Source organism: Chinchilla lanigera, unplaced genomic scaffold (assembly GCF_000276665.1).
Source record: "Chinchilla lanigera isolate Chin_1 unplaced genomic scaffold, ChiLan1.0 scaffold00108, whole genome shotgun sequence".
NCBI lineage: Eukaryota > Metazoa > Chordata > Mammalia > Rodentia > Chinchillidae > Chinchilla > Chinchilla lanigera.
The window spans coordinates 514,473-529,369 of record NW_004955509.1 but is presented as its reverse complement, the minus strand read 5'-3'; the positions used below and the strand labels follow the sequence as shown (position 1 = coordinate 529,369).

The following is a 14,897-nucleotide window of genomic DNA, read 5'->3' as shown; positions in this document are numbered from 1 at the left end:
TATTTCACTCAACATTATGATCTCAAGGTACATCTATTTTACTACAAACTCCTCAAATTTATTCTTTGTTACTATTTTTAATTTTTGGAGACAAGGTCTTACTGTGTAATTCAGGCTGCCCTGGAACTTACAGTAATCCCTCTGCCTTGGCTTCCAGAGTACTGGGATTACACTATTTCCTTTCTATAGTTAGTTTTAAAATTAAGGAATTGTCTTGGAACTAAGGCAAGCTGGTTAGGGAAGTAGGCCTGAGTACCACACCAATGACTTGGGTTGCATTTCAGTACCCTGGTCAGTGGCTCCTCCACTTAGTGTAACCAGCATCATTTCAATATAGGGCTGGAACTGTTGTGGCCAAGACAGGCTAAATAGGTCCAGGAGGGCAAGTGATTGACACTGGATGATTTGAGTTGCTCGGCATTAGTTGAGATTTGTTTGTTTATTTGATTTTGGTTTTTTGAGACAGGGTCTCACTATGTAACTCAGGCTGCCTCCAACTCACTATGTAGTTCAGGCTCCCCTCAAACTCTTGGCATCCTCCTGCCTCAGCCTCCTGAGTGCTAAGATTATAGGTATGCACCACCACGCCCCAGCTCAGTACTTGAAGTTTACCTCTTAAGCCCAGTGAGATGGCAGAAGAGGAACCGTCAACCTGGGGGAAAGGGGCTGTTCTCAGGGAAGGGATCTGAAGGCTCCTGTCAACCCCGTAACAGTGAGGATGGAACATGTTAGCATGTGGAGACACCAGGAACCAGGATGAAATGCAGATCATAAGAAAAGGAGCTACATGGTTGCCTTGCTCATACTTAAGAGATTATCTCTCCCCACTGTTAAGTCTTGGGACCTTACTGGGCAGAAGTGGCATGAAAATTGGTCAGAAGGGTTTCCAGTGACCCTCTGGGATCCTTTACACATATTTTACTTTAATGGTCATTATGTATATATGCCATCCTCAAGAGAAATAAAAATCAGTACTAATGGAGCATCACAGGTAATTGCTCTTTATCAGCTACTACTTGCTGAGTTCTGCCCACAGTTGCAACACAGTATGTCCAAGTTGCTGTGCTTTGTTGCTGAAAAGAGCAAATAACAAGAGTCACCTTTTCCCTCTGTGTCTACCCAGTTTCCAGAAGCCCGAGACCTGAGTCTTATCTCAGAATATTGAGTTGGGGACTTATATTTTCATAGAACACAACCCTCAGTGTAATAAGCTTCTTTCCCTAGTATGTAATCCTAGAACCAGCACATCCCCACTATTGAAGGAAAATATTGACTGGGTTAAGTTTAGAAATAATGATGCCTGTCTTTTATTGAACACTGACTTCCCTCCCTCCCTTCTTTCCGCCTTTCCTCCTCCTCTCTTCCCCATCCTTTGTCTCTGCCTTTTGCCTCCCTCTGTTTGTCAGTTAATGCTCCTAGCTATTCAGTGAGTGGGTGCACGATTTCCATGGGATTGGAACCCAGGCTCTGGCTCTGGAGCCCCTGTTCCCAGGCACTGTACCCAACTTCTCTCTCTGTACTTGCTGGCGATGGGAGAGGGCTTTTCAAGATCATTCTGTCTGCATGATTGGAACTCTACATCAAGTGAGACTTTAGATGCCACACCAGACCCCAGCGTGTCAGAGCCTCTCCATTGCTAAAGGACCCCAGGCCAAATTCAGACGTCCAGCCCTTTGTGCCCTGTCCATGGTAGAAACCACTTCTTACTCTGCTGTCCATGTTCATTCTCTTATCTGGTGCCAACCCCACTTGCTTATTTAGGGTTGGGGCAGGGATTATCCCCAACAGGATGGGTATAGTTCAGATTCTTGGGGTTGAAGAGAGGCACACAGAAATAATTCTGTGATCACCAGAAGTGCAAAGGGCAGAGGAGTATGGAGGTAGAGGAGAGCTGATGTGCAGCCACCACACAGGAAAGATAGTTGGGAAGACAGACCAGTGCAGAGTCATTGAGTTACCTTAAGAACCCTGCACTTAGCTGTGTAGGTTTCATCATTCTATGAATAGACTATATACTGTGCTTTTTTGGGAAATTACACATAATTTGTATTGCATTTACTGTAGAAACAGATGGATCCAAGTGAATCCTGCCCCCCAGATGAAAAGCCAGATACAAGTTAAGCTTTTGCATCATGGCTCAGTAGATACTTAATCAGTTGAGTTCAATTTTTCTAACTCTTGTCATCCTTAGCTACTTTCGAGTTTGTTTATCTCACCTTCAAAGTGAATTTACCAGCTTGGCATATTGAGATTTAGAAGGGAAACTGTGACCTCTTAAGAAGTTGTGTATGGGAAGTTTCCTGGGGGAATTTCATGTGGTTCTTAGAAAGACTGAAGTTATTTCATGGCCTGGGGCTCATGGGCCGGTAAGCATCTACCACAGCTTTTTAGGCTGTGTTCTCATACATTATTAGGGGAAGGGAGCCAACTGTGAATACTCTCATAGACAGCCCCCTGTCCAACCTTGGGAAGTAGGTAATAATGTCCCTGTTTTACAAAAGGGGAACTCAGAGCTCTGAGATGTTATGAGATTTACCCAAAGTGCCTTGACTAGTGTATAGTTGGGCAGACCATATTTTAGAGCCAAAAAGAAGCCCGTAGGGCTAAGGGGGCTGAGTTTTTCACATGAAGGATGGGGACAGTCCAATAGAGACAGTTTCACTGGTAGCTTTATGTATGTATGTATGTATGTATGTATGTATGTACTGGGAATTGAACTCAGGACCTTGTGCTTGCCAGGCAGCTGCTTGTGCCACTGAGTTATATCTCCAGCGCGTCGCTGGTAGCTTTAGAAAAAGCTAGACCATTTGGACATTTGCAACTGAGATTTGGTATGAGGTGGAAACAGTTAAAAGCATGAAAAAGGTAGATTAACAGTGACTCTGGAAGCTTTTGGAAGATAATTGGGTTGTGATGGTTCTGACTAGATCAGTGGGCTAATCATTTGATGAGATCATAACTTGATGGCATTATTGGAAGGGATAGAAACTTAGGAGGTGAGGCCTAGTTGAAGGGAGTGGTCATGGGCACAAAACCTTGGGGACCATAACTTGGCCCTAGCCCCCCCTCCACTGCTTCCCGGCTGCCATGATGCTGCACCATGCCCCCTTTCCACTGTGATATTTTGCCTCACCTCAAGCCCACAGCAATGGAACCAGCCAACAGTGGACTGAAACTGTGAACAAAAGTAAAGCTTTCTCCCTTTTAAGTTGTTTTTCTCAGGTGTTTGGACAAGACTTCTTAGATATCCTTACCTTCCAGATTTTACCAGGAAAGTTAGGGCTTTTTGCCGTGCTCTTCAAGAGCCCTGCAGCTCCAGCCAGTCCATAGGCCCTTTCAGAAGACTTCGGTTCCCATGCTAGCCCTGGCAAGGGGCGTACCTCCAAGGGTGTATGCTTGCCTTTGAAGCCCAAGTCAGCCTACTTCTTCACAGAGCCACAGTGAAAATATGGTTACCTGGGAATCCAGGGTTATTCTTTGTAGTTTTGGGCACTTACGACAGGGCAGGTGGCCACCACTGAATTTTGCCTTTTTTATTTGTTGTTGCAGTATTAAAATAGGTATAATATACTGTATACACAATATAGCACAGATTTTAAGTGTACTATCTAATGAGTTTTGGCAAATATGTATACTACCTTGCCCCCTTCCCCCATCACAGTAGTCCTTGAATGCTTAGGGGCCCAGCCTACCAGGGTCCAAGGCAGGAAATAGGAGTTCTGAGATGTACAGTTGATATCTTGTTGGAGGCTTACAGCAAGCTGAAGACATTGTTGACTTGAAAGCAAGATTTAAAGATCAGGGAATGTTAGGGGCTAGTTCTCAACTAAAGTGTTAAACATGGTAGTGAGATGGTGGTAATGACATTAACACTAATGCGTTCCAAGTGCTTGATTGTCCCAAGTATTTGTATGTACATTTTCATTTAAGGTCCATATCTAAACTGATGATAATACCAAATTTTTAATATGTGCTAAGAACTTTACATGTACAGCGAGCTAATTTTTTCATATATCTGTGGGTTCTACACCTGCAGATTCTACTACCTTGGATTGAAAATATTCAGGAAAAATTTGTATTTGTACAGAACATATACAGACTTTTTTGCTTGTCATCATTCCCTAAACATGCAGTATAACAACTATTTACATGGTATTAAATACTATAAGTAATCTAGAGCTGATGTTAAGTATATAGGGGTTGGAGGTGTAGCGCATAGATAGCTTGTTTAGCATGTGCAAGGCTCTGGGTTCAATGTTCACCAAAAAATGAATAAAATGTATGAGAGTATGTATATATGTAATATGCAAATACTGTGCTATTTCGTATGAGAGACTTGAGCATCTGCAGATTTTGATATATGTGGGTTCCTGGAAACAGTCCCCATAGATAGTAGGGACATCTGTATTCTTCATTAAACTCCACCATTACCCTATAACATGGGTACTGTTGTTACCCTGTTTAACAAATGAGGAAACAGGCTCAGAACCTTTTCCTACTGTAACTATATACCAAGCAGGGATTTGACTGATCTCATTCCTCATTCTTGCTATCTTCTTTTGTACATCACTGTACGAATAACTGTCAGTTTTTGATCCAGGTGTGGTGGCACACATCTGTAATCTCAGCATTCTGGGAGGCTAAGGTAAGAGGATCTCAGGTTCAAGCCCAGCTTGAAAAATTTAGTGACTTAATGAGATCCTGTCTCACAAATTTTTAAAAAGGGCTGGATATGTCGCTGAGTGCAAAGGCCCTGAGTTCAGTGCCCAGTAACGCACACACACACATATATATACACACACACGAATAGCTACTAATTTCTGAAAGGAATAGCTACCAATTTCTGGACCACTGGATCCTTAGGACATTAGGTCAGTGCTCCTTCTTTTAGGCAACCTTCCTTCTCAGTAATGAGTCACTGAGTCATCCAGACTGGCCTCAAAGCCAAGCTTTGCTCATTGCTGCTTAGTAGCTACTGTATATGACTTTGGACAGATCTATGTCTTCATATCTGCCTGTGTCTCTCTTTGTATGTCTCTCTCTATCTCATAATGGGAATGGAACCCAGGGCTTCATGTATGCCATGCAGGAGCTCTACCACTGAGCTATATTCTCGGCCCTTTTTATATTTTAAGAAGAGACCTCAATAAGTTGCCCAGGCAGGCCTCAAACTTCAGAGCCTTTCTGCTTCAACCTCCAAGTAACTGGGATTTCAGGTATGCACTACCATGCCTGGATTAACCTTTCTTGACTCTTGATTACCTCACTTATAAAGAGGGGATGCCTTCCACCTCCTAGCCTTATTGTGAACATAAAATATCATTTGTAGAGCACAGTGTCTGGAAGGAAGTAGGTGCTTAAGAAATAATGCCTTTAGAAAAAGTATAGCCCATGTCTATGTGTACAATTTCTTAAAACTGGGCACAGTTGAGTTTTATAACTTGGCATATTTTCATTTGATTCTGTGGACCTTAGTTACCATACTGAGTTGCTGGCGCAGAAATTCCTAGGATAGCTGATTACGTGTGTGTGAATATAATTAGGCAATTTACTGTTGAAATGTCAAAGAACAGCATCATTATGTACTGATTTATAATGTTTGTGAAATGTCATCTCTTTTTTTTAGTGAGAAATTACTTATACTATTAAAGAAAAGATCTCCTTTCTACTAGTTTACCAGAAAGAGGACCTCTGTCTACATGTATAGACAAAAACAAGCAAACAGTGATTGGTAACTGATAATCATTGCAGAAGATAAGGACAAAAGGACATATACCTGCTTCTAATATAATTTTTATGGATAAGGAATGCATGCCCTGCTTTTCTGCTGATAATTATAATGCAGTGTCTTATCATTCCGGTTAGGAAACATAGCCTTACTGGTTTCTCGGCATGGGTACAGAAGACCTCAGTAATGGAAGAAGGAGAACAACAAATAGGGACATGTACACTAGAATAGCGAACATAGAATAGCTTGATTAGTTGAGCTCCTACTGTGTGCCTGAATACAGTTAAACAGTTAGACTCTCATTTAATTTTCACTGTACGATAGGTACTACTCCTCTTCTCACCATCTTATAGGCAAGGGTGTTAGGATATTTTCTGTAGGACTCTGATGTTGTGCCTCCTTCCAGTTACCCTATGGAGAGGCTTCAGTGGCAGATTGGCAATGATTGCACGCCATATTTCTGGGAAGGAGCAGGATTCATTCTTATTTGACCTTGATGTCAAAGTACTATGCTTTTTGAATTGTTTGGATATTACATTTGGAAGAAGAAATCTAAACTGGTGCTTCTCTGCTAAATAAAATTTTATTGGTACATGTTCGCAGTATATAATGATTATATTTATCATGGGGAGGTGCTACATGTACATAACATATCTTAATTCCTTTTACTTTTCCTTCCCCTTACCTCCCTTCCATTTCTTTCCATCTCTTAATCCCCTTCCCTGTTCCCTATCATGTATTTTTATTTTGTTTTATTTATACTTTGGGTTTCTCATGTAAGAGAAGCCATGTGATATTTAAGCTTGTGTGTCTGATATATTTCACTTAACATTATGGTCTCAAGGTACATTTGTTTTCCTAAAAATGATAAATTTATCCTTCTTTAAGGTAGAGTAGTATTCCATTATGTATAAATATCACATTTTCTTTATTCATTTATCTCTTGGTGGACATTGGCTGCTTCTAAGATTTAACTATTTTGAATTGTGCTGGTATAAAGATGGGTATATGTGGAATATGTATATGTGCTGCTGAAGCAAGCGTGTATTGCTATAATATGATGTCTTTAACTCTTTCAGGACAATACATAGAAGGGTAAAAGCTGAGTGGAATGGAATTTCTGTTTTTACTCTTTTGAGCACTCTCCATACTGATTTCAGTAATCGTTTTGCTAGTTTACATTCCCAACCAACAGCGCAGAAGCGTTCCTCCCCGCCCCCCACATCCTGACCAGCATTTCATGATACCTGATTTCTTGATGATGGCCATTTTTCCTGGAGTAAAATAGAATCTTAATGTTGGTATAGTTTGTATTTCTCTAATGGCCAGAGATGTTGAACATCTTTTCTAATATTTTTTGGCCATTGTACTTCCAAGAAGTGTCTGTTCATTTCAGTTGCCATTTTCTGATTGGGTCTTTTCACTCTGTTGGTGATTTCTTTTGATGTGCAAAAGCTTTTTAATAAAATGAGATCCGAGTTGTTGATTCTTTGTAGTATTTCCCATGTGATCTGAGAACTTCCTTTCAATAGAATTTTTTATCTCCTGGATTTCTGTTTGGAATCTTTTCATGGACTCCAATTCTTTGCTGAACTGTCCATGTTTTGTATCATTTTGATTAGTTCAGCTAGCTTTTTGTTAGTGTTTTCTGTAAGCTCACTGATCATTTTGTTTATATCTACCATCTGCTTAGTTACATTATTTTTGAGCTCGCTGAGTACCTTATTGATCTGTTTGGGTTTTTTTTTGGGGGGGGTACTGGGAATCAAACTCAGGACCTTATACTTGCCAGGCAGGCACTGTGCCACTGAGCTATCTCCCCAGCAAATTTTTTGGCGGGTACCAGGAATCGAACTCTGGACCCTGTGCTTGCCAGGCAGGTGCTTGTGCCACTGAGATATATATCTCTGGCCCTAAAGATGAAGATTTGCTTTTTTTTGTATGGGAATCGAACTCAGGACCTTATGCTTGCCAGGCAGGTGCTTGTGCCTCCGAGCTGTGTCCCTGGCCCTGGGTTTGTTTTTTTTTTTTGTGTGTGTGTGTGTGTGTCGCTTCTTTTATCACTTCATATAATACAGCTGTTTGACTTTTGATTTCCTTCCTATCAGTGCTGCGTGGATCAGTGTGGGGAAATTGGGAGGTTTGGGGGTTTTTTTGTTTTTGTTTTTTTGGTGGTACTGGGGATTGAATCAGGGCCTTGTGCATGCTAAGCAAGCACACTACCACTGAGCTACATCCCCAGCTCAAGTTGGGAGTTTTGAGAGGCATTTTGTTGCCTCATTTTCTTGTGTTTCTGTTATTATTGTTGTTTGTGTACACACACTTGTGCACACACTGAGAGTTGTGGATCTATTATAGTAGAAAGACATTTTTCCTTGTTTGAAGATCTCTTTACTTTGTGTCTGCTCTCCAGTAAAGTACTCTGCGCATGACTAACTATAGGCTAATTATATATGGAAGGGTGCAGTATAATTGGCCCAGCACCCAGTTTTCCACAAATGAAGCACAAGGGTCAGGGATATAGCTCAGTGGCATAAGCACCTGCCTGGCAAGTGCAAGGTCCTGAGTTCGATTCCCAGTACCAAAAAAAAAAAAAAAACAAGAAATGAACCACAGTATTTTTGATGACACAAAGACAAACCAGATATTGGATGCAGTAAAATCCAATTAATAGCAACAACTATTCCACCCTGGTAACAGCAACAAAGTCAGCAACAATAACAAAATCAAACACAAACTGGACATTGACATAGCGTAAGAACTAGTAAAAGCTACCCCTGTGTCAACCTTACCAATAGAAAAGAGATCTGTAATTATATAGACACAGAAACAAATCAGATAATGACATACAGTAAATGTCTACTAAATGTAATGACTATACCACCATTAACAATGGAATTCAACAATAATAGCATGAACTAAATATCTAAAGATTAATAAAGCTCAATAGTAATACTAGTAAAGATGGAAGGGGTGGGGACAGGGAAAATGAAAAAAACTGAAAAATAAAGAAAAGGAAGCTGAAAGAGAAAAGTGAGATAAATGATTCTATTAAGGAGTAAAAGGAAATTAATAGAGTTAGATAAACTTAACAAAAAAATAAAGAAGAAACCCAACCCCCCAGAAATCAATAAATAGAGAAATGCATCCAAAAAATTACCTCCATGCTTTTGAATGAGTGATTTCTTTTCAGGGTCTACACTATTGGAACCTAGCAGATACGGGGGAGAGATAGTGAAGGACTACTAAGCCCTATTTTGTTTGTTAACACTCATGGTTTTTGTGTGTGAATGCTGAATCCTTCCCTGCCTTTCCTGCTGGCTGTGGTTGGTCAGTGCTATCCACCCTAGGGCTGTATTCACTCCCCTACTCTGTGCCCCTCTGTGTATCCCACGTCATGGCTTTCTCCACTTAACTTTATGGCCTGTGGGTTTCTGTGGTCTCCTTTTGCTCCAGAGGCCCCTCTGTCAATACACCCCAACCTGTGGCAACCATTCAAACCAATGCAGGTCCCTGATCATGTTGGCAGATGAGGAAAGCAAACAGACCACTGAGCTCTGTTCAGTGTAGACAGTGAGGCAGGGGGCTTAAGCAGTCCATTGAACTTAACACCCATCACTTTCAGACCCAGCACCCTCTGAAATCCACACATGTCTAGCAGGTCTTCTCACCACAGAGTGTTCCTGGTCTGAGCTTAAACATTTCAGAGGGTCTGTGTCTAGCCCACACCCTCTCTGACTGTCTCTTGTGGCCATCTTCCACCCAGTCACTGTGGTAGGGTAACTCTAGAGACCCTGAATGTGGTTGTTCTGTTGCTCAGTGTTAAGCAGTTTACTCCTTCCCAAAATGGCTCCTGATGAAACACTCTCAAATATGGTGGGCACTGCCCTGGATTTTTTCTCCAATTCTAAACTGCCATGTAAAACTCCTTGCTGTTTTTGCACTTTATAATAACCATAGACTTTTCTTGGTGTTACCACTGCCAGTCTTACCTGTGGTATAGGCTTACCTTGTGTTAGTGGATAAAGGTCCCCCTCCCTGAGGAGCTGGGTTTCGCTTTCCAGGCTGCTTTGTTCTTTTCTCTGTTTTATCCTCTGTTTTCCCAGCTTGTCTGTAGTTTATAGTTTCCCTGTCAGCTCCCTCCTGATTCCTGGAGATCTACTTTTTTATTCACCAAGTTGTTTTCCAAGTGTCTTGATTTGAGGTCCCAGAGAAGCTGTATTTTGCTACTGGTTGCTACTCTACCATTTTAATATCCTGGTCCTTCTCTTAACTGTGCAAATGTTATTTAGAAAATCTCTTAGAAAAAAAAATTTTTATACTAGAGATTGAGCCTGCTCTGATTTGCACTATGAGCACTCTACCAGTCCTGAGCTACATCCCCTGCTCTTTCTTCCTTTTTGAGGCAGGGTGTTGTAGTCAGGGTTTACAAGGGAAACAGTTTAATACAGGACACATAATTTATAGGATTATTTTATAATAGTCACCCAAAGAGTCAAAAACAAAAGAGTGCAGAAAATCTGTGCACACACTAACTACCCAAAGAATCCAGTTGAGGATCTGGATCCCATGGCAATGTCCTGCATGAGTTCAGCTAAAGACCTACACACTGAGACAATGGCCCCTACAAGAGCCCATGACAGTGTTCTCATGCAAGCCTGTTTCAAGGATCTGCGCTGAGAAGGCCCCAAGGTCAGTGGTGGAAGCTAGAAAGTCTGTGCTAGCAGGATGAAGGGTCTGTGCCAGCAGGCTAAGGGATCTGCACTTGAGCCAGGAAGCGACACTGAAGGAAAGAACCAGAGCTCCCCCGAAAAGTACCACAGCCAGTCTCCACAACAGCTAGGTCCTGAGCGGGAACAGCCAAATTCATATCAGGAAAGCCAATATGACAAGCTCCTCCATGAGAACCAACAGCCCCTCTTCTTCCTCTCCAGTTCTGCTTTTTATGTGATTGTCAACAATCCTCAGGTGGGTCCTCCACACCTAGCACCACACTGATTCAGTTCAGCTGGGTGTTACAAGTTGACCACCAGTTGTCAATCCACCACACAGGGTCTTGCTAAATTGCTCAGGTGGGCCTTGAACTGCTATCCCCGTGCATCAGCCTCCTGAGTAGCTGGGATACAGTCATGTGCCGTAACACCAGTCCATTTACATTCTTTGGTTATTCTCTTACCATGTTCAGATTTTCCTGGAAAATGTAATTCAGCTAGCTGTTTTAAAATGAAACCTCTAGGAATTTAGTGAGCATGTTTTATAAAAGCACAACAGTGTGACATTGGTGTATATTCATAAAGTTGTTTCCTATTTCTCTATTTTTTTTCGAGGAGCTTTTGGCATTTATGTACTTTCAAAAAAACCTTCTGGAAGTAATAAATTAGGTGGTTATAGTGACTTTTTCTCACCGTCCAAGAAAGAACTTAAGCCCATTGAGAAAATTGTAGCAGATGAGAGATGGATTAGATCAGTGGTTCTCAAAATATGGTCCCCAGACCAAGATGGACATCTCCTGGGAACCTAAAAGAGGAATCAACATGTATTGTGTACAGGTATAAATCCCCTATGATGAATATGATCATTATATATATCTAAAATGTACCATTAAAAAATTTAGTGAATTTTTGCTGATATAATTTGAGTTGACTCATGTTCTTTTTTATGAAAAACAAGAGTAATAATGACTTTAGTTACTACATTAAATGATTTATATTTTATATATTACATAGTTTGTACAAATAATATATGTAATTTTAATATCTAGTACATATTTCCTCAAGAAATTCAGTTACGTATTTAGAAAAAATTCTTTAAAAAAGAAATACAAATTCTTAGGCCACCAGCCAGACCTACTAAGTCAGAAACTCTAGAGTGGGGCCCAGGAATCTGTTTTTGTGGTTGTTTTTTTGTTGTTGTTTTGGTTTGGTTTTTTTTGGCAGTACCAGGGATCGAACTCAGGACCTTGTGCTTGACAGGCAGGCACTTGCGCCACTAGGCTATCTCCCCAGCCCTTGGGATCTGTTTTTAATAGGCCCTCCAAGGGGTTTTGATGCATGCTAAAAGCTTGAGAATCCCTGAATTAGAGCTCCTCTCAAAACAGTTACCAGGAGAGCTGTATTATGTTAAATTCATCTTTCTGAGGCACAGAATTCAACTAGAACCCACCTCTTCTGCTTTTGTCAGGGAGAAAATTAAGTAAAATGATGGATCATTGTAACCCCAAAACTCCTGCAGGGTAGCAGTGCCAGTAATAAAGTGATACCTTGGTTGTCAAACAGCTCCAAGCTCGAACTTTCCACTACTTGAACAGCAAAGTTTGAAAAAAGAAAAAATCTGCTTGGTGCTCATAGCTTTGCTAAATGTAGTTAAATTGAAAATCCAGGGGCTGGGGATTTAGCTCAGTGGCACAGCGCCTGCCTGGCGAGCGCAAGGTCATGAGTTCAATTCCCAGTACCAGAAAAAGAAAAAAAAAAAAAAAAGAAAATCCAATACAGGTGGAGTGAGTCATGCACCATATCTGGCCGTGAACACAAAGGGGTGACAGTTCAGTTTAAACGCCACTCTCGCCCAGACAACATATAGTGCATGTGTTAGTGCATTAGGACATTCATCACTGTGCTACTTTTTTGCAGTTTATTTGCATAAAATATCATAATCATGAATCTAAAGTTAGTGATACCAGCAGTAAAGCTAAAAAGAAAACTGAGAACCACAATAGAGTTTAAAAAAAGAAATAATTGTGAAATTTGTTAAAGTCCTGGAAAAATGAATTTAGAAGTGTAATTTTTAGGCCTCAGAACCAATTATTTGGTTTTCCATTATTTCTTATGGGAAAAATATGTTCAATTCTCGAACTTTTTGGTGTTTAAACATGAATTTGGAATGAATTGAGTTTGACTCCTGAGGTATCACTGTAAATATCCTGGGGCTCTGAGTGTAGCTCAGTAGTAGAGCACATACTTAGTGTACAAAAGGCCCCAGGTTTAATTCCCACATACATGCATATGCTGAAGATCTCAAATAAATACCATGAGATAGAGAAATAGAATTCAGTAGTCAGAAGAGTTCAAAAGCAACTCGTGTGTTTACTAGAGGCTAGAAAAGTATCAGAAGATAAATTCCTAACATGCAGCAGTTGTTCTGTTCCTCTGGCTCCCAATATCTGTATGCATGCTCTCTCTCTGTCTCTCTGTGTCTCTCTCTCTCTCCCCCCACTCTCTCTCTCTCTCACACACACACACAGTGTATTTTCCAAGAGTTTCTTGAAACCCTTCCCTCACTCAACTGCCAGCCAGAATGCATGCCAGAGACAGCTCAGAGTGGCTATTGCCTCTCTTGTTCTCCAGCTCTCTTTCATTTCCTTCTTTCACTCTTCATTTCTCTTCACATGCAGCATTTGCTCCCTTTCCAAAGTCAACATTAATCCATGCTGACTCACTTCTTGAAGTCCTGAAACTCTTTTTACCCAGTTCTTCATCCGCATAACAAAAGCCCCAAGAATTGATTTGCTGTATTGGCTGGAAGGGAGCCAAGAAGATAAAAGAATTTTCAAAAATAAAATAAAATAATTCTTTTTCCAATGGAAAGAGGGATAGAGCACACCATCTTGCCTGGTGAATACAGTAGGACCCCTGTAGAGCGCTTTCACCCAACAATTCATGATTTGTGATTTGGAAAGTGACAGTCATACATTAAATTGATTTTTTAGTGTTAGCTTTCTTGTGCATTGTATAAAGGTCTGATTAACCTCTAATTATAACACTGTTAGAGGTTGACTTGTTAATGTTCTCAAAGTTCCTTTAATGGATATGAATTTCATTTTGAGGAAAAATTACATGGCCAGACAAGAATCTTCTTTATTTCTTGCTGTTGGTTTTCATTACAGTTCAGTGCTTTAAAGCAGTCATTGCAAGATACGGAAAGAATTGAAATTTAGCTTTGCCTGAAAGACATTTAAATGGAAAGTTTAATAACCTTATGAGGCTATAATTGCTTTTGAGATTTTAAGTGAAATATATGACACAGGACTATGTGATGCTTTCTGAAAAAAAACTAATATACTCTCAAGTAGTAATGAAAAGGATTGTTGATTCTGTAAAATGATTATTTATTTAGATTTTTTGAGACAGGGTCTCACTGTGTGGTTCAGGCTGGCCTTGAACTCACTATGTAGCCCCAGGTTGGCCTCATACTCGCAGCAGTCCTGTTGCTTAGTGCTGGGATTATGGGTGTGCACCACCATGCCCTGCTGTCAAATGATTTTTAATTCCCACTCACATACTGAAGTTTCAGTGAGATTTCAAGCTTTTAACTGTCCTCTCATAGTATATTTTTACATACACCATTCTGTCTAGAATTTCTACCTTCTGATCTTCCCTGATCTGACTCACATCCCACGTCCCTCCTCCTAAAAGAGCAACAAATTCTAGGAGAAACCACATTGGATTAAAGGTCAGATATCTAGAATCCTCCTACTTCATATACCATTGGGTGGGTCACTTGCCTTTTTTAGTCTCCCTTTCCTTAATCTGGAAATATAACCTCCCCCTAAAAATAATAGCCACTAAAGAAAGTTCTTCACATGCATCATTTTTAGTAATCATCACAATACATTTATTATTGTCAATTTTTTCATTCCTGTCTTTTTTTTTTACCATTATTATTATTATTATTATTATTATTATTATTTTATGGCTGAACAAACTGAAGTACAGTACAGAAATATTTGGTGACCCATTACAATTAGCAGCTAATAGTAATATGAAAGCCATATGCAATATATATAAAGAACACAGAGATTGGAGTGACCAATCTATTTCCAAAGGGGATGGGATAACATAGAAAGTTTTACAGAAGAGTTGAATTTTGATGGATACTTGTTGTTTATTAGGCAGTCAAGCAGAAAGATGAACATATACAAATTTTGTAATAATAATTTTGCTATGCATTTATATACCAAAATGTTGTACACATCAGATTTATCTAGTGAAAAATTAATAAATAAAAAGCATTTCACTGTTGTGAAGTAAGAAGATGGCAGTAAAAGGGAAGTCCAGTTTTCCTGGCTTTCAGTTTTTGCCTTCATAAAACAGGCAGTTCACACTATTATTCCATTTTTATCTCTGAAGTCCCTTATAACTCACATAGTCTGTGATCCTATACTGCTAATGTA

At 40.1% G+C, this 14,897-nt stretch overlaps 1 protein-coding gene across 1 annotated transcript in view; it reads left to right on the top strand.

Annotated features, from left to right (window-relative positions):
* Map7d2 (MAP7 domain containing 2) overlaps nucleotides 1-14,897 on the top strand; it is a gene marked incomplete in the record, with an annotated part of 121,538 nt that overhangs the window by 39,221 nt on the left and 67,420 nt on the right.